This window comes from Amblyraja radiata, chromosome 17 (genome assembly GCF_010909765.2).
Source record: "Amblyraja radiata isolate CabotCenter1 chromosome 17, sAmbRad1.1.pri, whole genome shotgun sequence".
NCBI lineage: Eukaryota > Metazoa > Chordata > Chondrichthyes > Rajiformes > Rajidae > Amblyraja > Amblyraja radiata.
The window spans coordinates 17,141,072-17,164,445 of record NC_045972.1 but is presented as its reverse complement, the minus strand read 5'-3'; the positions used below and the strand labels follow the sequence as shown (position 1 = coordinate 17,164,445).

At 43.7% G+C, this 23,374-nt stretch overlaps 1 protein-coding gene across 3 annotated transcripts in view; it reads left to right on the top strand.

The window, feature by feature from the left end:
* zdhhc7 (zinc finger DHHC-type palmitoyltransferase 7) overlaps positions 1–23,374 on the top strand; it is a 68,278-nt gene that overhangs the window by 4,953 nt on the left and 39,951 nt on the right. Inside the window, exon 2 of one of the 3 annotated variants that reach the window (XM_033035800.1) lies at positions 11,126–11,303. The exons of the other annotated variants lie outside the window; for them this stretch is intronic. The gene's annotated coding sequence lies outside the window, so the exon portion shown is untranslated. The remainder of the gene's footprint in view (positions 1–11,125; positions 11,304–23,374) is intronic. 3 annotated transcript variants of the gene reach the window in all.

The window sequence follows — 23,374 nt, the reverse complement described above, 5'->3', positions numbered from 1 at the left end:
CAATGTTCATACCGAAGGTACATAAAATGCTGGAGTAACTCAGCGGACTGGCAGCATCTCTAAAGAGAAGGAATGGGTCATGTTTTGTGTCGAGACCCTTCTTCAGACTGAAGAAGTGCCCATTCCTTCTCTCCAGAGATGCTGCCTGTCCCGCTGAGTTACTCGAGCATTTTGTGTCTACCTCCAATTTAAACCAGCATGTCCAGTTCTTTCCCACACTCAATGTTCATACCGCTGGAGTGTAAGTTACCCAGGCGAAATATAAGATGCAGTTGCTCCAATTTGTGCTGGGCCTCACTCTGACAATGGAGGAGGCCCGGGACAGAAAGGTCAGATTGGGAATGGGAGGGAGAGTTAAAGTGCGGAGCAACCTTGAGATCAGGTAGGTTAAGGCGGACTGAGAGGAGGTGTTCAGCGAAACAATCACCAAGCTTGCGCTTGGTCTCTCCGATTTACAGGAGTTGACACATGGAACAGCGGATACAGTAGTTGTGGTTGGAGGAGGTTCAAGTGAAACTCTGCCTCACCTGAAAAGACTTGGGGTCCTTGGATGGAGTCGAGGAGGGAGGTAAAGGGACAGGTGTTGCATCTCCTGTGGTCGCAGGCGAAAGTATCTGGGGAGGGGGTGTTTAGGGTGGGAAGGAACGAGTTGACCAGGGAGTTGCGGAGGAAACGGTCTTTGCAGAAAGCAGAAAGGGGTGGAGATGGGAACATGTGGCCAGTAGTGGAATTCCGTTGGAGGTGGCAAAAATTTTGGAGGATTAAACGCTGTATGCGACGGCTGATGCGGTGGAGGGTGAGGACAAGGGGGACTCTGTCCATGTTATGAATGGGGGAGAGGTGGAGCAAGAGCGGAGCTGCAGGATATCGAGGAGACCCTAGTGCGAGCCTCATCTGTAATCGAAGAGGGGAAGCCCCCGTTCCCTAAAGAATGAGGACATCTTCGATGACCCGGTATGGAAAACCTCATCCTGGGCACAGATGCGGCATAGACGGAGGAATTGGGAGCATGGGAAAAGTCTTTACTGGAAGCAGGGTGGGAAGATGTGTAGTCTAGATAGCGATGGAAGTCAGTGGGTTTGTATTAGATGTCAGTCAATTGTTTCCTGTGATGGGGACGGTGAGATCTAGAAATGGGAGGGAGATGTCGGAGATGGTCCAAGTGAATTTGAGTGCAGGTTGGAAATTAGTCATGAAGTTGATGAAGTCAGTGAGTTCTGCATGGGTGCAGGAGGTAGCAATGTAGTTGAGGTACAGTTCTGGGATTGAGGCCAGTGTACGCTTGGAACAGTGATTGTTTGACGTGCCCTCCAAAGAAGCAGGCATAGCTGGGGGTGCCCATATCTATGCCTTGGATTTGGAGGAATTGGGAGGGGTCAAAGGAGAAGTTGTTAAGGGTAAGGACCAGCTCTGCTAGGCAGAGGAGAGTGTGGTGTTAATATTGGCTAAATAAAATATGTCACAAAATGGAGGATCTTTGTATTTGCAGGGCCTGTTTGGCCTCTTTCTGTGAAAGTTGCAAGCTGGAAGTCACGGCTCTAAGGAGTCTGGACCCTAGATGGAAGTTGAGAATAAGGCGAGGTCCAGAGGTCCAGATGTCCTTCCTTTTGTTAATATGTATGAGGGTTTTGCAGAAGAGCTGAGCAGGTCTGCAAATGCATGATTAGGATTCGTTATAGAGGGGGGTGTATAAAGGTACTAGACTAAGTCCCATGTTCACACGGGAGGGCTGTTCCAGCACGCAATATTCCACCTCTCCACCAATTTCAATATTGGTGGCCAGTGGGGGGCTTTCTGGAGCGCTAGTTTGGGTGTTGTGGGCTGAAGGGACTGGTTTCCAGAGAGCTAATATGGACATTGTGGGCCAAATGGATTCTTGGGGTGGCAGCTCAGTCACACAAGCCTGATGTGCTGGCAGCTCACTCACGGCTGGTAGGCTGGCAGTTGACTCACGGCTATTCCTTGAAATTCCATTTCAAGCAGGGTGCAAGTCCACCAAATTCAAATGCAGTTTCCTACCATTTCAAGCAGGGTGCAAGGCCACCAAATTCAAGTGCAGTTTCATACCACTTCAAGCAGGGTGCAAGGCCACCACATTCAAATGCAGTTTCATACCATTTCAAGCTGGGTGAAACCACCATAAAACCACACTAAACACCACACTCACAGTTCTTCCTTTTCTTTTTTCTTTCTTTATTCAATTTAGTCATTATCTCATAAGAGACAACGAAATGGATTTTACTTACAGTCAAGTAACATAAAAATAAATAATAAATAAATAAACATATTTAAAAAAAAAGCACAAACACAGAAGTCCAGGACACAACATAACCCCACAGCAGCACCAAAGTTAGGAAGGTACCATAGTCCAGCCAGCCTCCCCACCGATCTTCCCAGATGTTCACACGTGGTCGGGGCCTCCCGAGCACCCGCAGTCGCCTCCACGGGCGGCCCGAAGCTCAGGCCCTCTCGCCGGGAACGATGAAACCCCGACGGAGAACATCCTCAGTGGCCTGGACCTCCAGATCAGCCACCTCCCACCGGAGTCCGCGGCTCCCAAAGTCCACAGGCCGAGCCGGGCGGAGTCGCAGGACTCCGCGATGTTGGTCAGCGCCGCCCGTGTTGGGAGCTCAGCGAACCACAGCTCCGCGATGTCGGTGCAGCAGATCCAGCACTCCGGAGCTCCAAACGGCGATCCCCGGTAAGGCATCGCCCGCCCCGCGATGTATCCAGCGCTGCGCCGCCGCTGCTGGAGCTCTGGCCGGTCCCGGCAGGCAAGGCCGCGCCAATCCAGGAGGTAGGCCGCGGGGGGGTGGGGGGGGGGCGAGGTATGCGACTCGAATAATAGTCGTATCCTCTCCAAGAAGCGACTGAAGGACGTTATCCCCCTTACCGTACCCTCTTCCCCCACATAAAGACATTAAAAAAAACACAAAAAACGCTCTTGAAACATAACAAAAAGATATCGGACTGAAGGCGGAGGCAGCTAGCAACAGCGCCACTGGATGTCCAATTCAGTAGACATTCAGTGTGTTCAGTTGATTCACAGCTCAGACAGAGTCGTGACCTTTCCTCCCCCATCTTGCAGAGACTGGGCCACACCCACACTTCCGGGTTTTATAATCCCTCCCCCTCCCACCGGAAGGGGCGTGGCCTTCATGCCGTGATTGACAGGAGAGAGATTCTCAACATTTTTTAAACACTAATAATACTTTTATTTTTCATTGATGGGAAGAATTCTCTGCACCTGATGAGTGGAGGGGGACTGAGTAAGATGGCCAAAAATCACAGCCGTAAGTGGTAGCGTTTTATCTAAAATCAATATACAGTGCAAACAGGAAGTTGTCAAGTTTAGACTTTTAATCATTTGCCATTTCAAACCAACCACCACCAACCATTTGCTGTGCTTTATTTCAAACCAACCACCACCAACCATTTGCTGTGCTTTATTTCAAACCAACCACCACCAACCATTTGCTGTGCTTTATTTCAAACCAACCACCACCAACCATTTGCTGTGCTTTGCGCATGTTGGATGCCAGGGATGCTTCTCTCACTTCCCCCATCTTGCAGAGACTGTCTGAGACACTCAACACTTCCGGGTTTTATAGACCCTGCGGAAGGGGCGTGGCCTTCAGGAGAGAGAATCTCAACATTTTTTAAACACTAATAACACTTTTATGTTTCATCTATGGGAAAAATACTCATGTCCTGCGCAGCAGAGGGGGACTCTGAGTAAGATGGCCAAAAATCACAGCCGTAAGTGGCAGCGATTTTACTAAAATCAATATACAGAACAACAGGAAGTGGTCAAGATCAGACTTTTAGTAATATAGATTGTTAATTATGTTGCAGAGTGTTTGTGCTGTCATCTGATGATTGATTAACGTGTGAAGCCTTGTTCAAATTGTTTATACAACCTGGGGGAAATGTTTCTTACTTTATCAATCAATCAATCAATCAACCTTTATTGTCATCTTGCAAGCAACAGTTGTACAATGCAACATGAAAAGACGTTTCCCAGGGAATAGCGGAACATCGCACATGACATTTAAAACGTTTCACACATAATAACACTAAAAACAATCCAGTCCCTGATGGAACAGTATAAATAAATAGTTAAAAGCAGATAAAACACAACGTTAAAATACAATAAACCAATCATAAAAATGTCCGGGGCAGCTGATTTGAGTGGCCAGTGCCAGTTATTAAAGTGGCCAGTGCCAGTTATTAAAGTGTCCGTGCCAGCCGCAGAATCAAGTGACTGTGAGTACAGAGTGACTGTTTAGCAGCCTCACAGCCTGTGGTAGGAAGCTGTTTAGCAGTCTTGTAGTCCGGGCTTTGATGCTTCGATATCTCTTGTCTGATGGCAGGAGATCCAGGTGTATGTGGAGGGGGTGCAGTTTGTCCTTAGCAATTCTCTGAGCTTTTTTCAGACATCGGCTCTGGAACAGTTCTTGTACCGAGGGTAGGGAGACGCCAATGATCCTCTCTGCTCCCCTCACTACCCTCTGCAGAGCCTTCCTGTCCGAGCAGTTGCAGGTGGAGTACCACGTATTTATGCAGTACGTGAGTACAGACTCCACCGTACCCCTGTAGAAAGTCCTGAGGATGTTGGTGGGGAGTGAGGCCTGTTTTAGTTTCCTCAGGAAGTGCAGTCGCTGATGGGCTCGTTTGACGGTCCCAGTGGTGTTCCTGGACCAGGTGAGGCTGTCTGTAATTTGCACACCGAGGAACTTTATGCTCTCCACTCTCTCCACTGCAGTGCCACTGATGTTGAGGGGTGTATGCTTTGGCTGCGCCCTCCTGAAGTCGACAACCATCTCCTTCGTTTTGTCTACATTTAATTCTAGATGGCGACATTTAGTTAACTGTCTTCCATCTAGAAGCGTCTGTGGAAACAATATTTATGGGGTACTTTGTGATTGGGTTAGGGAATTGTCAATAACTATAATATGATCGATATTTGTGATTGGCTTGTAGGGGCTGCCTCCCCATGTAGTTTTGCGCCACAGGTCTGATGCCCTATAAAAGAGTGAACCCCACATGGATCAGAGCCGATCTTCCGGGAGAGCACTTGGGACCGTGCTGGCTTGCTGGAGGTGTCTGCTCGCACGAGGCTGAAGGGCTTGGACGGGTAGAGACAAGGATCGGACCCGCGGTGCGTTTGGTATTGTATAGGAAGTTTGTTTGTGCTTGGGAAGAATAAAGAATAGTTGATCCAGTGCTTGACTCAGTGTTTTATTGAACTAAACATAGAAAATAGGTGCAGGAGTAGGCCATTCGGCCCTTCGATCCTGCACCGCCATTCAATATGACCATGGCTGATCATCCAACTCAGTATCCTGTACATGCCTTCTCTCCATACCCCCTGATCCCTTTAGCCACAAGGGCCGCATCTAACTCCCTCTTAAATATAGCCAATGAACTGGCCTCAACTACCTTCTGTGGCAGAGAATTCCAGAGACTCACCACTCTCTGTGAAAAATGTTTTCCTCATCTCGGTCCTAAAAGATTTCCCCCTTATCCTTAAGCTGTGACCCCTTGTTCTGGACTTCCCCAACATCGGGAACAATCTTCCTGCATCTAGCCTGTCCAACCCCTTAAGAATTTTGTAAGTTTCTATAAGATCCCCCCTCAATCTTCTAAATTCTAGCGAGTACAAACCGAGTCTATCCAGTCTTTCTTCATATGAAAGTCCTGACATCCCAGGAATCAGTCTGGTGAACCTTCTCTGTACTCCCTCTATGGCAAGAATGTCCTTCCTCAGATTAGGAGACCAAAACTGTACGCAATACTCCAGGTGTGGTCTCACCAAGACCCTGTACAACTGCAGTAGAACCTCCCTGCTCCTATACTCAAATCCTTTTGCTAAGGTGGTAAGCTGTAGGAGCATAATTACATTAGTAGACGGAAATTGGCTGATTCTGCGGCCGAGGAAGAAACGGAGGGTTTTGAGACCTTCCTCGTGGGGGATGGAGGTGTAGAGTGACTGGACATCCATCCATAGTAAAAATGAGGGAGTGGGTGCCTGGAAAACGGAAGTCATTGAAGAGGCGAAGAGTGTGTGAGGTGTCTTGGACATAGGTAGGGAGGTATTAGACCAGGGGTGGATAGGCTGGAGTCGAGGTATGTGGAAATTAATTAAGTGGGACATGAACAAGCGGAAACAATGGGTCTGCCAGGATAGTTCTGTTTGTGGATTTGAGGGCGAAGATAAAATTGGACCGTGCGAGGCTGGGGAACGATAAGGTTGGAGGCTTTAGAGGGCAGAGAGCCGGAAGTAACGAAATCAGAAATGGTGTGTGATATTAAGGTCTGGTGCTCGTCTGTGGGATCATGGTCCAAGGATAGGTAGAAGGAGGTATCTGAGAGTTGTCGCCTGGCCTCAGCCCGGTAGCAAACTACCACAACATCTCCCTTGTCGGCGGGTTTGATTATCAAGTCGGGGTTTCTGCAGAGTCTGCGGAGAGCTGTACGTTCAGGGGGGAGCGTTTCGAGTAAGTAAGTGGAGTGGAAAAGTTGAGGCGGTTGACGTCCCGCCAGCAGTTGGAAATTAAAAGGTCTAAATAATGGGCCTGTCCCACTTGGGTGACTCTTTACGCGACTGCCAGGGACTAGTTTTAATGGAATTCACCTACGACACCTGGCGACAACCTACGACCCCCCTATGACAACCTATGACAACAACTACATCAACCTACGACAGTAAAAATTGTTGCCACTGTTGCCGAAAATCTAGAGCCTGATGCTTGCTCAGAAGAAGCTATACTTGAACCTGGTGGTCGTGGTTTTCAGGCTCCTGTATCTTCTTGGGTGTGGGTCTTTGAAGATGTTGGCTGCGTTTTTGAGGCAGCACTTTCAGTAGGTACCTTTGATGGTGGAGAGGTCATTACCTATGATGGACAGGCAATCTCTGCTCCCTTTTGTAGTTGTCTTTATTCCTGTGTGTTGGAGTTGCTGAACCAAGCTTCAAATTTAATTGGTTAGTTATTATTGCCTTGTGAATCTGCGAAGACAAAGAAAAAAGGTTGAAGTTTGCTTTGCTGAATCTGTCACTCACAAGTGCACCCTTGCCTGAAGCTAGAAGCTAGAAAAAGGCGCTGTTCAATTGGATTCTCCCAGTGGTAAAGGAAATATAATGTGCTGAGTTATTGAAGTACTTTTTTTTAATAGTCCATTGTTGCTTCAGTGTAGTTTTACATTTGTTAGTCTGGTCTAATCGAAAATAATCCTTATGTTCCTATTTTAACTATCAGGTAGCTTTAAGCTACCCAACAAATTTGATCATAGTTCTGCAAATTATGATCTAACCAAAGGGTTCAGATAATGATTTAAAACCATAAAATGATGCTTGTGATTTTTTTATTTTAACCTGCACATCAACCTCAAACCCAAATGATATGTTAACTCTTGACATTTTATTAAATAGCCTTTGAATAAGACTCAATGAAATATTTTTGTACATCGCCCACACCTGAGAGCCACTTTTACAGATGTTGCTTCAAAATCCACCTCAGGTTTTTATTTCCCTTAGTCCCTTAGTAAATCTAAACTGGCAAATCAATTGAAGTGAGCAAGGTAAAAATAAGTTAAAAAAATCTTTCCTGCTACAGATTCAAAACATTTGACAGATCATTGAAGCAAATAAAATGCTTTCCAGAGCTGTGATTGTTTTGTGTGCCCATCTATGATTATGAGCTGGCGTTACTGATGCAAGTATAAAAACAGAGAGGTCACTCTGCATTGACCTAGGCATTACATTTGGATGTAGCACGATCACTGTTAGCTCATTTGACTTTGCTTAAATTCTCTCTGAACATCTGGGGATTTGTTTTAGAGATACAGCCTGGAAACGGGCCCACCTAGTCCACGCTGACCAATGGGCACCTGTTCACTAGCTCTATCCTACACATTAGGGACAATGTGCAGAAGCCAATTAACCTACAAACTTGCACGTCTTTGGAATGGAGAGGAAACTGGAGAACCCAGAGAAAACCCACACAGTCACAGAAAAAAAAACTCCATATAGTCATCATCGTAGTCAAGATCGATGTAACACCTGTCCCTTTTACCTTCTCCCTTATATTCATTAAAGGACTGCAGCAGCCCTTCGAGGTGCGGCAGAGGTTCACATGCTCCTTATCTAACCCCATCTGCTGCATTCTGTGCTCCCAATATGGTTTCCTTTATATTGATGAGACCAAGCTTAGACTAGGCGACTGTTTCACAGAACATGTACGCTCAGAACACCAAGGCCTGTTGGATCTCCTAGTTGCTAAGCATCTTATTCTCCTTTCCCATTCCCACATTGACCTTTCTGTCCTGGGCCACCTCCATTGCCAGTGTGAGGCCACCACTACCTGGAAGAGCAGTAACTTGTATTCTGCTTGGGTAGCTTACAACCTAATGGTAAGAACATTAAATTCTCCAATTTTAACCGTCAACCAACCCCTTCGCCCCTCGCCCCTCACCCCCATTTTCTGCCTCACTTCCCTGTGTCCCTCCTGGATGTGCACCCATTTCTCCCAAAATCCTGCCCCCAATCCCTTCCTCTGGCTTCACATTCCAAGCCTCTTCTCTCCTTATCTTCTTATCCCATTATTCCACTACATTTTGTCTTTTCATGTTGGGCCTTTATCCAACCATAATCAAACCAAACCCCTCCTTCACATTTATCCACCTATCACTTGCCCCCTCTTCTCTTCCAACTTTATCCCTCCTCTATACAATCCTATAGAAATCTGAAAAAGGATCTTGGCCCGAAATGTGGCCTATCCATATTCTCCAGAGATGCTACCTGATAAATAACTCCTTACTCCAGCACTTTGTCTTTATTTTTTTGTAAACCAGCAACTGCAGTTCTTTACGTAAGAAAGAACTGCAGATGCTGGTAAAATCAAAGGTAGACACAAAATGCTGGAGTAACTCAGCGGGTGGGGCAGCAACTATGGAGAGAAGGAATGGGCAACGTTTCGGGTCTGCAGTTCCTTATTGCCTACGTTACCATTGTTGTTTTCTTCACCATCAATATCCTGGGGTTATCATTGAACATATTCTTTCATCATGGTGTTTAAATTCTGGAGCTCTTGACGTAACAACATTGTGGGAGTATCTTTGTGAGAAGGAACAAAACCTCTTGAAGTGGATCACTGCAATCTTTTCAAGGGGTGTGAAATGTCATACTTGACAGCGAAGCCAGTATCTCAAGAAATGAATTTTAGAGAAACATTTTCTGTAAAGCACTATTAAGATCCATACTTCCAGATCTGTTATTAGTAGCAATGTTACAAAATTTTGAGATTTTAAAAATCAAGTCTGCAATTTATCCCATCAGATAAAGCATAAAAATAAGTTTAATTTGACACCTAATTCACTTTCATATCTCAAGTATTTAAAAAGTTATGGCCATTTTCATACTCGGTAATTAGCATCTTGTTCCCTATTGATTTTCTATGGACATAACAAAAAAGCTGTGATCGTGGACAGTCAAAAGCCCATAACTTTCTTAAAAATTAAGAGAACTGAATGAAATTTTCAGTTATCATAGATTGAAGCATTCTGAAACAAATATAAAATAATCGTACTTGGATGACCTGAAATTAAAGCATATAATTAGTTAGTTACCCAATTGTAGCTAATTTCAGACTTCAATTACTAGATCTAAACATCTATCCATTTCTTAATAAATGATTAACATTTTTAAATAGCCTAAGTGTCCAAATAATATTCACAAATAATTCACAATAAAACATGATTTTTAAGTCTCATTTACATTAATTTATAGGCCAAATGGTAGGAATTTAGTGTTCAATTGCTGTAAATTAAAGTCCATTTAAATCAGCTTTCTAGTGGGATCCTGTGAACGCGCTGGTTTAGAACGTTCACATTGCGCTAGATTTGTGCCCTCAAATGCCCAGAAAAATAATGCGGGATATAATGGGCCCAAAATTAGCTACTCGCAACTTTAACCTTTGTATAAAGGGATCTTAAGAAGCCCTTTTTAACGTAAAAATAAACAGCCTACCTTCCGTTTTCCCCTGTATGAGATCCGGCCGGTTGCCGGCGGTCGGGGGTTTAGAGGTTAATTTTTAACCTACTATAATAAGTATAGAAAGCCCTTAAAACTGAAAATAGCTCCAGCTACGGAATCTTCCAGCGATTTTTCGTTAATAATTAACTAGGCTGAAAAACCACGATTTGAACAGCCTAGTGAAAAATCGCGTTTTAAACCCGCCCCCCTCTAAACGGCTCCAAAATCGCGTACACGGGCTGGGACAGATTTTCAGCGATGCTTCAGGTAGGCTTTGCAACATACCTATTATTAGAGTTATACAGCATAGAAAATTATATCATCTTTGGTCCCCAATGTCTGTGCCGAACATGATGTCAAGATAAACTAATCTCATCTGCCTGCATATGATACTTCCATTCCCTGCATATCCATATGCCTATCGAAATGTCTCTTAAACGCCACTATCGCATCTGCCTCCCATCATGGTCCTAGAGCTATGCAGCAAGGAACCAGGCTCTCCGGCCAATCTTGTCCATGCCGACTAAATTGCTTAACCGAGGGAGACCCACTTGCTTGTGCCTGGCCCATATCAGTCCACACCTTTTCTCTCCGCGTATTTGTCTGGGTGTAAGTGTATAATTCTCCACCACTTTCTCTGGCAAGTTGTTCCGTATTCAGATAACAGTAAGAAAAGTTGCCCCTTTTAATCTTTCCCCTCTCACTTTAAACTTGTGCCTCTAGTTTAGGACTCTCCTACTCTTGAGGAAATAACTGTGGTGTTCACATTATCTATGCCCTTCATGACTCATAACTCTTCCCTCAGAATTCACACGCCAGAGAATAAAGACTGTGCCTATCCAGCTTCTCTCTATGACTCAAACTTGTATTTACAATTTCAGCTTAATACAATAATTTTATTTTTTGCTTTTAGACTGTCGGTATCTTTTTAACCATTGATGTATAGTTCAGCTTTCAACAGGTGTCATCTCTTTTAAGCTGTAGTGACATTCACAAAAGAACCTAATCATTATACTATAATTACTAAACCAATTAATAATGATCCTGTGAGAAATTAAAATCTTTACATCTAATCTTTTGCCATTTTTCTAGATTAACAGGCTACGATAAACAACTGGCCAAAAAAAAAGCAAAGGAAAGTGTGTGGGCATGTAAGAGAAAATAAATTGTGAGGTTATAGGGAAATAAAAGTGGGATTTAGGACTTATGTAACTACTCCACTGGGAAGCAGCATTGACCTGAACACCAAAAGACCTCCTTATGTGTTATGGTAAGCAAATTGAGTAATTTATATAGTGGTCAAAATGACCAATTTTGGTAGAATATGTAGTAAGCTGTAAAATAATATGCAAGTGGTACGCGGTGAGTCACAGACATAGAAAGGTACAGCACAGGAACTGGCCCTTCGGCCCACAATGAGCCGAACATGATGGCTATGATCGGCCCGATTGTCCTCCACTTAACTTGGTTTAAATAATTATGTGAATGTGATACATAATATGCATTACTTCTAGTTCTAGAAAAGGTGAATGCATTAAAACCACTCAAGGATGAATGAATCCAAACAAAACCAAAGTAAATAATCTTATGTTTCTGTTATGTTTTTTTTAATCCATTACTTACTATGACAACATTTAAAAGACATTTGTATAGTTATGTGGATAGGAAAGATTTAGAGGGATACGGGCAAAGCACGGGTGGATGGGACTAGTGTTGATGCAGCTTCTTTTTCGGCATGGGTAAGTTGGGCCAAAGGACCTGTTTCCATGCTGTATGAGTCTATGACACTAATGGAATTACTAAATCAATGGCTGCATGGCTTTCAAAGTCTTGGCTAACATAACAAAGGGTAATGCAAGGTTCATAATTCATTTCCAAAAAAGTTTTAAGCATTTTTTTTTCAGTTTGCTCACTCATTTTTCCAAGTACGGACCTGTTTAAAACCTTATTTAGAAGCGCAATAATAAGAAGACATATAATTTGTCTTGTGTTGGCTTATGCATCTGACTTCACTAGAGTTCCTAGTGTCAAGCTACAAATGTCACAAGGAAGAAATACTTAGCTATTTTGCCTGAGCAGAGAATAATGCATCTAAAAGTAGTGTCCTCCTTTCATCAGTTTTCAACAGTTGATTAATATGACCAGCTGCTGAAAGGAATTGGTCTTTCCCATGTGGAACCTTGTTTCTTTCAGCCATTTACCTGTTTTACACATTCATAGGAACTCATAGGCATTCTGCTGGTTTGCATCACTCCATCAGCAAAGGCAAAACTGGAAAAGTGCACACGCACACGCACCCCCGCCTCCGGAAACATACGCCCACCAAAATAAGATCGTGGACACACCTGGTGTGAACCGATGTCTCCCCAGATAATACCCGGAGTGGTGCATAAAACTAAGGAAATTGCTTTCAAAAGCAGTGACACAGTATTTTTAATTTATATGTTTCATTTTATGAATCACTAATGAGACACTGTTATAATCCTGCTCCTGTTGTGCGTTTTGATGTGGCACTGTAAATTATCATTGTGCACTTTAGAACTCTGCAGCGAAGGAGCAATGAGGCAAGGAAAGAGGAAAGGAAATTAGATTGATTAGTTTCATGAATTTTATTTTATTTTAGATGTATGTTTAATGTATCAGTTTTGTATAGTGTGGTTTCTTTAGTGCGACGGAGAGAGTAATATTCCAGTGATTTAAGTTTAAAAGACCTTATTTGCTGTTGTGTTTATGCAGAATCATAACAGGTCTATAGGAATTTTGCCAATGTTTCATGTCCTTTATGTCAATAAAGGCAGCTTGTGATATATTTGAAATTGAGCAACTGTAACTACATTTATTAAAACACCAAACCAGCAGTGATTTTGTGGAACGTGTTCCTTTCTTGATAAAATTCTCTGGGGTCTTCAGGTAACGATTCTTTTTAATTATGTGAATCTCTGCCATAGTGTCAATCTCCATGAGGACTCCCCCTTCAAAAGAGTGAAGAGTTTATACAAAAGGACCTTCCTATTCAGTAACTCTTGGGGTTTTTTTTGGCTGGAGTGGAGGACACGTTTTCCTTGCATAAATTTATGATTTCATCTTATGAAGACTTTATGAACATAGGATGGTGTAGCTACCATGCATTGACTCAATATCACCCTTGGCTTACTCGATGGTCTCTAATTTCTAAGAAAATCACAGGCTGCCTCCATACAAATGCCCTGGAGTCTTGTAATAGCATGCCAGATGAAGGTGGCATCTTTAAGATGAAGAAATTGAACGCTGGTCTAATTGCTCTCGTCAACCATTCTGAGTGAATATTGGTTCCTGTGCCTCTGTACTCCGACTGTATTTTATCAACTGTTTGGTTCTCAAATATATCCTGAGGTCATGATAGGCACTTCATAATTGAAAGCTCGCTTCATTCCTGGATTCATTGAGCCAATAATCATCAGGTGTAGTGCTGGCAGGGAAGATTTAAGCAGCTGTAAGTTCCAAGAGAATGATTTAATTCATTTAAGATTTGATAGCAATCTGGCACAGCAGATTGTCCTATCTGGGACACATGACAATAAACTCTCTTGACTTGACTTGAGATATTGCTGGTATCTCACAGCTAGGTTTTGCTCACTTTTTAGTGACAAACTTTAGTTTTGAATTTGATTTACTTATTGTTGCTCCATATCCCATATGTTTTAATCTGATATGTTGCCTATTACCAAAATTACTCTTAATGGAACTACACATTTGATGTTAGCAGATGGCATTGGCATCTGAGTATGAAGATGCAGTAGGACTTGGTTGTCAGGTATTAAAGTCCCTTTGCATTCTGCCAATTGATCTTCAAAACAGGATATTTTGTTGTGGAATTTTCTCTCAGTTGGGTTGATCCTTTTTGGCATTATTCTCATAAAATTCACAAAACCAGTGATTTTGAGAATAACTTAATTACCATTGTATTTTCCAGTAAATTGTCAATCAGTCGGTCCTACAATCCAAGCAATGCATATTGGAAGGATTGGAAAATTCCAAAGCATTAACTTGCCTTCTATTGTTTAGCCCTTCCTAAGAAATACTTGCAATGTTGTTCATAATATTGTTGGCTGTAATTTGTGGACATTTACTTAATTCAAGATCTTTCTAAGTTAGGAGGTTTAGAGATACAGGATGGAAACAGACCCTTCGCCCCACCGAGTCCATCCGTTTTGCTGGACCAACAGACCTCAGGGCCTTGAAAGGCCGAGGAAGCGGTCGGCAAAGTCGGCTGTGGAATACAGCTATGGGAATGAATCTGCTGTCTCCGCTGGGCTGGAGTTCCAGAGGCCTGGACGCAGATGGCAAGTTCGACCTGCTGGTTGGCCGCAGTAGTCAGCTGTGAGAACCTACTTGCCAGCTCCGGCTGGGCTACAGCACCAGAGTCCCGGCCGTAGGGGGAAAATTCAACCTGCTGATCAGCACGGAAGTCCCGATGAGGTCGAGATACCCGGGGGACATTTTTGGGATCATCCTGTGGGGATTTCTAGTGCACTCATAATTTTGGCTGGATTAAAGGAGGAGTCATACTACCAGTTACCAGAAAATTGGTGGTGGACCTGTGTTACTGCATCAGGAAAGAGTGAGGACATGGGATTTGACTTGCTGCCCATGTGATTCATAAACATCAAGACAGACTGGTTAGTCTGAGTGGCTTATTTTGGTATTGTAAAGTCTATAATTCTCTAGGTGACATTTATAAACCACTCGTGGCTTGACATTAATTGCTCAATTACATTAAAGTCATATTACAGCATAATTTTGTATGCTTGAACAGGATAACTACCTGCAGTACAATTATAAATGATGGTCATTCAGAATTCAGCTTTGTCTTCTGCAATTATCTGGAGCTGTCTAACATGGGGGTAAAATACAAGTGAGTCATTGATGGCAGTAGAAGTGGGAGCAATTTGAGTAGATGAATTTGGACTATCATACCATTTTGGTGGCAAAAACAGGAAAGCAGACTATTATCTAAATGGTGGCCGACTAGGAAAAGGGGAGATGCAGCGAGACCTGGGTGTCATGGTACACCAGTCATTGAAAGTAGGCATGCAGGTGCAGCAGGCAGTGAAGAAAGCGAATGGTATGTTAGCTTTCATAGCAAAAGGATTTGAGTATAGGAGCAGGGAGGTTCTACTGCAGTTGTACAGGGTCTTGGTGAGACCACACCTGGAGTATTGCGTACAGTTTTGGTCTCCAAATCTGAGGAAGGACATTATTGCCATAGAGGGAGTGCAGAGAAGGTTCACCAGACTGATTCCTGGGATGTCAGGACTGTCTTATGAAGAAAGACTGGATAGACTTGGTTTATACTCTCTAGAATTTAGGAGATTGAGAGGGGATCTTATAGAAACTTATACAATTCTTAAGGGGTTGGACAGGCTAGATGCAGGAAGATTGGGGAAGTCCAGGACAAGGGGTCACAGCTTAAGGATAAGGGGGAAATCCTTTAAAACCGAGATGAGAAGAACTTTTTTTCACACAGAGAGTGGTGAATCTCTGGAACTCTCTGCCACAGAGGGTAGTCGAGGCCAGTTCATTGGCTATATTTAAGAGGGAGTTAGATGTGGCCCTTGTGGCTAAGGGGATCAGAGGGTATGGAGAGAAGGCAGGTACGGGATACTCTTGGATGATCAGCCATGATCATATTGAATGGCGGTGCAAGCTCGAAGGGCCGAATGGCCTACTCCTGCACCTAATTTCTATGTTTCTATACAAGTATGTTGCATAACATTTGAAGCACATCTGCTTAAGAGTGATGTATTTTCATTCACTCAAGCAAAAACAATAACTATATTACACGCATAGTTGAGAAACAGGAGATACATTTTGCACCTTCAAATTTATGCTATATTAAGTTAGACATAATTTCTACAGTAATAATGCAGTACTTTTGATTTTTTACTTACAATAATGACTCAAGTTTAGATATGTTTTTCTAGTCTTCAATTCCAGGAATATTTATAACTGTTAAATTGGGCAAATTGGAAAAACAGCACCTCATATTTCGCTTGGGCAGCTTACACCCAGCGGTATGAACATTCACTTCTCTAACTTCAAGTAACCCTTGCTTTCCTTCCCGCTCCATCCCTCCCCCTTCCCAGTTCTCAGACCAGTCTTACTGTCTCCGACTACATTTTATCCCTGTTTGCTTTGTTGTTACCTTTTCCCAGCTAACAATGATCTATTCTACATTTTCCTTGATATCCATTCCAGTTTGTACCCCAGCAGTATGAACATTGACTTCTCTAATTTCAGGTAGTCCTTACTGTCTCCTCCCTTTCTCAGCTCTCCCTCTAGCCCTCTGGCTCCTCCTCTTCCTTTCTTCTTCCCGACCCCCACCCTCATATCAGTCTGAAGAAGGGTTTTGGCCCGAAACGTTGCCAATGTCCTTCACTCCATAGATGCTGCCTCACCCGCTGAGTTTCTCCAGCATTTTTGTCTACCTTCCATTCCCTTTGCCCAGTTTTCACACCTTCACACTTCCTTATCTATGCATCTCTCTCTCCCCTGACGTCAGTCTGAAGAAGGGTCTTGACACGAAAAACGTCACCCAATCCTTCTCACCAGAGATACTGCCTGTCCGGCTGAGTTACTCCAGCTTTTTGTGTCTATAACTGGTAAAGATACAAGATACAGTTATTTGTCACATGTACCAATTGGTACAGTGAAATGTGTGGTCTCCAATGGGTCCTAAGGTAAAGAAAAACTGCTTAAAAAGGAACTGCAGATGCTGGAAAATCGAAGGTAGACGAAAGTGCTGGAGAAACTCAGCGGGTGCAGCCTGCGAAGGCTCCATACATACTGCTGCACCAGCTGATTTTCTCCAGCACTTTTGTCTACCTAAAGAAAAACTGCCGCAGGAACTATTTAGACCTAAGTGACGAAGGTGCCATTGTTTTAAATGAGAAGTGGAGAGGAGAAAGGATTGAGTATAATTTTTCTAAGATAACTAATTTGATATGTGATATTGGAAAAAGCTTTCAGGCTTGTTGAATTTTCTGTTTCGTATTCTCGTGGAAACAAGAGGTCATTCTGCCCCTCGTGCCTTTTATGCTATTTTGTTTGATTTTTATTGATCTTTCAACTCTCTTCACTTATCTTAGTTCCATATCCTCTTATAAATTTTATACCGAAAAAGTGTTGATCTTAACTCTAAGGGTGTCATTTGACCGAATGTTTACATTGTTTCTGAGAAACAAGTTTCAGATTTTGCCATTATTTGTATAGTCCACAATTGCTTCTGTACTTTTTTTAAAGGTTGTTACTTTTTCTGCAGAGTCCCGCTAGAATAAATAATTTCTCTTTATCCACTATTGAATTCTTTAAAGACTAATTAAAAGAGTCTGATTAGGCCCCTGCATGGCTTTCTATTTTCAAAAGTGTTTTTGTCAAGTTAGTTACTTGTCTTCATTATTAGACCCTTAATATGTCTTGATATTATTGTGCATGTGGACTGTTTCCCACCAAGGCCAATCTATATTTCTTGCAATTTGGTGACCAAACATGATGCCCTTTAGGTGAGCACTGATTGTAGTATAGTATTATTATTTAATTGCATGACAAAGCAATATAGGCAATAAATACATATGTTATGTCGCAACTTGCACCAGGGCCAAGTAATACAGTACATCTTATTTTTAAAGGAGCTTGTTGTACAGAGCCACAATGGCAAAATTCTGTTATATATACCAAATAAAATAATCTGCCATAGTGTCATAATTCTGTTATATCTAATAAAAGAAACTGCCTATGCAATTATATATCTTGTATCACAGAACTGCAGATGCTGATTTAAGCCAAAGATAGATGCAAAATGCTGGAGTAACTCATCAGGACAGGCAGCATCTCTGGAGAGAAGGAATGGGTGACGTTTCAGGTCAAGACCCTTCTTCTGACTGAAGAAGGGTCTTGACCTGAAACGTCAACCATTCCTTCTTTCCAGAGATACTGCCTGTCCCACTGAGTTACTCCAGCATTTTGTGTCTATCTTCAATATTATAACTTGTTCTTCAATTACATCATGAATAGGAATAGCTATGGATTATTCTTAATTCACAACTTCAGTTGAAGGCAGCTTCATAGTCTCACTGAAGAGTGGATCCTACACACCGTGCATCTACTTGAGCGAAAATTTCAGAATGTAGGTGGAGCTGCTGCCTCACAGTGCCGGAGTCCGGTGTTCGATCCCGACATTGGGAGCTGTCTGTGCGGAGTTTGCACGCACTCCCTGTGACTGTGTGGGTATCTTCTGGGTGCTCTGGTTTCCTCCCACATCTCAAGCACATGCCGGTTTGTAGGATCATTTTTTTTTGTAAATTGCCCCTAATGTTATAGGGATTGGTTGCGAGGTTGGGTTAACATTGAACTAGTGTGAACATTGATCGATGATCGGCATGTACTCGGTGGGCAAAAGGGCCTGTTTCCATGCTGTATTTCAAAAACTAAAACTTGATGTAAAAGAAGACAAGCACATTAGTGAGTCCTGAATCATGAGTATTTTCTGCAAGCAGAATTGTATCAAGCCAGATTTCTCCAAACTAAATAATTAAACTGTCAGCATCCTTCAGTTTTATTTAGTGAATATAGTTGTATTTAATAGCTTGAACAAATGCAGCTTCTCTTCAGTTGCAATATAATTCAATATCCATCGTAAGATGTTGCTACATAAAATAATATAACCTGACGTATAAAGCCATTGACATTGCACATTCTTTTGTACGACGACTCCACCTCCTACCTTTACTTCTTTTAGACTGTAGCAAATCAAGTTGCAATGAACAAAATATATTTAATATTGGATATATATTTAACTTTATTTGTCTGAATAAAGTTCTGAAGAAGCGTCAGTCTGAAGAGTCTTGACCCGACCCATTCCTTCTCCAGAGATGCTGCCTGTCCCACTGAGTTACTCCAGCATTATTTGTCTATCTTCGATTTAAACCAGCATCTGCAGTTCTTTCCTACAAACTTTATTCATGCTGGGATGTCTTACAAATATCTATACTTTCAAATGATTAGATTCAGATTCAGATTCAATCTTTATTGTCATTGTGCAGTGTACAGTACAGAGACAACGAAATGCAGTTAGCATCTCACCCAGAAGAGCGAACATAGAATAATGAGCAGTAATATATATATATATATATATCTTTTGATATATATATATATATATATCTATATATATATGTACAACATTAGTAGTAGTGCAATTTTTCTGGGGGAAGGAGCGTCCGGGGGGGGGGGGGGTGACTGGCAATCACCAAGGTGCAGAGTTAAGTAGTGAAACAGCCGCAGGGAAGAAGCTGTTCCTGAACCTGCTGGTCCGGATGGGAGGAGGGTAAACAGTCTGTGGCTGGGGTGAGAGCAGTCCTTGACGATGCTGCGTGCCCTTCGCAGACATCGCTTGCTTTGGAAAGACTCAATGGAGGGGAGTGAGGAACCGGTGATGCGTTGGGCAGTTTTCAAATTTCAAATTCAAATTCAAATTTCAAATTTTATTTGGTCACATACACCTTTAGGTGTAGTGAAATTCTTTTTGCCATTCAGCACATAAAAAAAGAATACAACATGACAGTAATAGATAGTTTCAACATCAAAACATCCCCCCACAATGGTTCCCATTGTGGGGAAAGGCACAAAGTCCAGTCCCATCCCCATGTCCACCCATAGTCGGGCCTCCTTACTCGAGACCGTGGCTTCCGGAGCCGACAGCCGCGCCGAATGGAGCTCAACTGGCGATCTCATCAGGAGATCCCAGGCTCCCGATGGAAAGTTCAGCGCCGCCGCCCGCAGCCGCTCCACAGACCCGCAGCTCCGCAACGGACCCAGCTCCAGTTACCGGAGTTTCAGCGAAGTCACCGCCAGCCCCGCAATGGCGCTCCAGCGCTGCACCGCCGTCCTCCGACCCGCAGCTCTGCCGCCGCCGATGCCGAGCCGGTACCGCTGCCGCCGCTGCTAAGCCGGTGCCGCCGCCGCTGAGCCGGTGTCGTCACTGCCGAGCCGGTGCCGCCTCTGAGCCGGTGCCGCCGCCGCCGCCGCTGAGACAGTGCCGCCGCCACTGCTGAGCCGGTGCTGCCGCCGATGCCGAAGCTCCAGGCGGTCCCCTCAGGAGACGCCGCTCCAGGCCCGCTGGTAGCGCTGCACCGCCGTCCTCCAGCGCTGCACCGCCGTCTTCCGACCCGCAGCTCTGCCGCCGCCGATGCCGAGCCGGTACCGCTGCCGCCGCTGCTAAGCCGGTGCCGCCGCCGCTGCTGAGCCGGTGCCGCCGCCGCTGAGCCGGTGCTGTCGCCACCGCCGCCGAGCCGGTGCCGCCTCTGAGCCGGTGCCGCCGCTGCCGCTGCTGAGTCAGTGCCGCCGCCGCTGAAACAGTGCCGCCGCCGCTGCTGAGCCGGTGCTGCCGCCGCCGCCGATGCCGAAGCTCCAGGCGGTCCCCTCAGGAGACGCCGCTCCAGGCCCGCTGGTAGGCCGCGGGGACGGGTCGAAGCTGCAGCCCGGAGAAAAGTTGCATCTCCGACCAGGTAGGGACCCTGAAAATTAGTTCCTCAAAACAAAACACTAAACTAACTAAAAATAAGAAAAAGAGATGAAAAAACAGACAGCTGCAGGCTAGGCAGCCATACCCCCTACAGGACGGTGCCAACTCTGCAGTGCTTTCCGGTCAGAGACAGAACAGTTGACATACCATACTGTGATACAGTTTGTAAGGATGCTCTCGATGGTGCAGCGGTAGAAGTTCACCAGAATCTGAGGAGACAGATGGACCTTCTTTAGTCTCCTCAGGAAGAAGAGACGCTGGTGAGCCTTCTTGACCAGAGTTGAAGTATTGTGGGTCCAAGACAGGTCATCAGAGATGTTGACCCCCAGAAACCTGAAGCTGAAAACACTTTCCACCTCCGTCCCGTTAATATGGATGGGGGTGTGCGTGCCACCCCTAGACCTTCTGAAGTCCACAATGAGTTCCTTGGTCTTCTTGGAGTTAAGGGCCAGGTTGTTGTCAGCGCACCATGCTGCTAGGAGCTGGACCTCCTCCCTATAGGCCCACTCATCGTTGTCGCTGATGAGACCAATCACCGTTGTATCATCTGCATACTTGATGGTGTTAGTACCATATACAGGTGTGCAGTCGTAGGTGAAGAGGGAGTAGAGGAGGGGGCTCAGCACACAGCCCTGTGGTACGCCGGTGTTCAGGGTGAGGGTTGAAGAGGTGTGGTTGGTTGACCTAACAGACTGGGGTCTTAGTTAGAAAGTCCAGTATCCAATTGCAGAGGGAGGGATCGATGCCCAGGTCGCTGAGTTTGGTGATCAGTTTTGAGGGGATAATGGTGTTAAATGCTGAGCTATAATCGATGAACAGCATTCTCACATAGGTGTCTTTGTTGTCGAGGTGGGAGAGGGCGGAGTGGAGTGCCGTTGAGATGGCATCCTCCGTACTCCTGTTCTTGCGGTAGACAAACTGATAGGGGTCCAGTGTGGGAGGTAGGCAGCCTTTGGGGTGTGCCAGGACCAGCCTCTCGAAGCACTTGGTGATGAAGGGAGTAAGTGCAACTTACTCCCATCATTTAAAAGATTAAAAAGTCATAAAATGTTTTACACCCTTTAGTTTAGTTTATTGTCACGTGTGCTGAGGTACAGTGAAAAGTTTTTTTGTTGTGTGCTACACAGTCAGCATACAGACTACATGATTATTACAGATACAGGATAAAAGGTATAGCGCATAATGCAAAATAAAGTCCAATTAAAGATAGTTCGAAGGTCTCCAATAAGGTAGATTAGAGGTCAGGACCACTTTCTTGCTGGTGAGTGAGGATGGTTCTGTTGCCCGATACCTACAAGTTGCCAGTTACCTATAAGAATATCTTAAAATGCTTAATCTTTAATAGATATCAATCTTATGCAAAAAAAGACACGAAGTGCAGAAGTAACTCTGGAGAATACGGATAAGTGATATTTCAGGCCGTGACTCTTCTTTAAGCAAATTATGTTCTTTTAACTTCTGAATGTTATTGTTAATTTGGCCCAAAATTTGTAATTGCATTCCAAACTGAATTCTCCAAATGAAATAATGAAGCCAGTGACCTTTGCCTTCATTTACTGTTGTACTTTATTAGCTCGAAGCAGAATAACAAGGTATAGCCACATAAAATAAACATCATATCAGCTGGCTTGTAATGCCATTGGCACTTGCTAGCACAATATAAAAATGTTGTTCCAATCTGTATTCAAGACACTCAGGAGGTTACAGGTCAAAAAATCCCAGAAAGTAAACAACAACTTAATGAATGAGTTATCCAATTCCTGAAGTTTAACAAATATAATGAAAAACGCTAAGTTTCTTTGCCAAAGATTAAACTCCAATTGATAGAAGATAATGATTATAACTAATAACAGTTTAAAATGTATGGTCTTTGATGAACACAGCTTCTTTTGAATGGAGGAGCAAAGACATTGTGCATTACATGGAGCCAGGTTATCCCACAATTGACTTAATGCTTGAACTGGCCACTTGCAGTTCCCACCTTCCTGTGATTTTGTTCCAAATTTGGAACAAGCTGAGCAAGCCGGCGCTCTGCAACCTGACAACCTGACAGGATCTGAGGAGAGAGTGAGCTTTGGATGTTGTGCCCAGAATACCCTGGCAGCTTTTAACATCTGTCCTCCAAGGCTTTTTAACACTTTTTTAAATACTTATTTTTATAATTAAGGCTATTTTAGTCAAATACTTTTTAAATGATTAAAACGATTACTACAATATACATTTTGTGGCAACTTTAAAATACTGGCATATAATTAAAACATTAAAATCAGGCTAAATTGTATCTTCATGTGCAGGATTTTGCATCTCCTTTCAAACGATATGTGTGGCTGTCCAAATGCCAGCCTTTCCTGGCATGGAGCTGAAAGCTCGATGGATAGTGTATCCAGGCACTTTTCAGCAAGTTACTGCACTACCACCAGACTCTGTTGAGTCCAACTGCAGAACAGACAGACTGATGCCCACGTTCTGAACTTAATCTTGCTTCTCTTTAGGTCAATAAATAACTCTATATGAAACTGAACCTTATTTGTTGGCATGGAGTCACATTCAGCCCAAATTAATGAATGTTGTAGATGTAGATGGAGGCACCGCCTTCCAAATTGCATCTTTGTAATGGGCCAAGGACAGGTAAAGATGTTTACGTACAGGAACCTCTGAATCTAGGGGGCGCTGTCCTGTGCACGGCTGCCCTGCCAGCAGTTGTCTGTCTTTTCACCGTTTTATTTTTATTTTTAGTTAGTTAAAGTGTTTTGTTTGGAGGTCTAGACTTTTTTGTGTGTGGG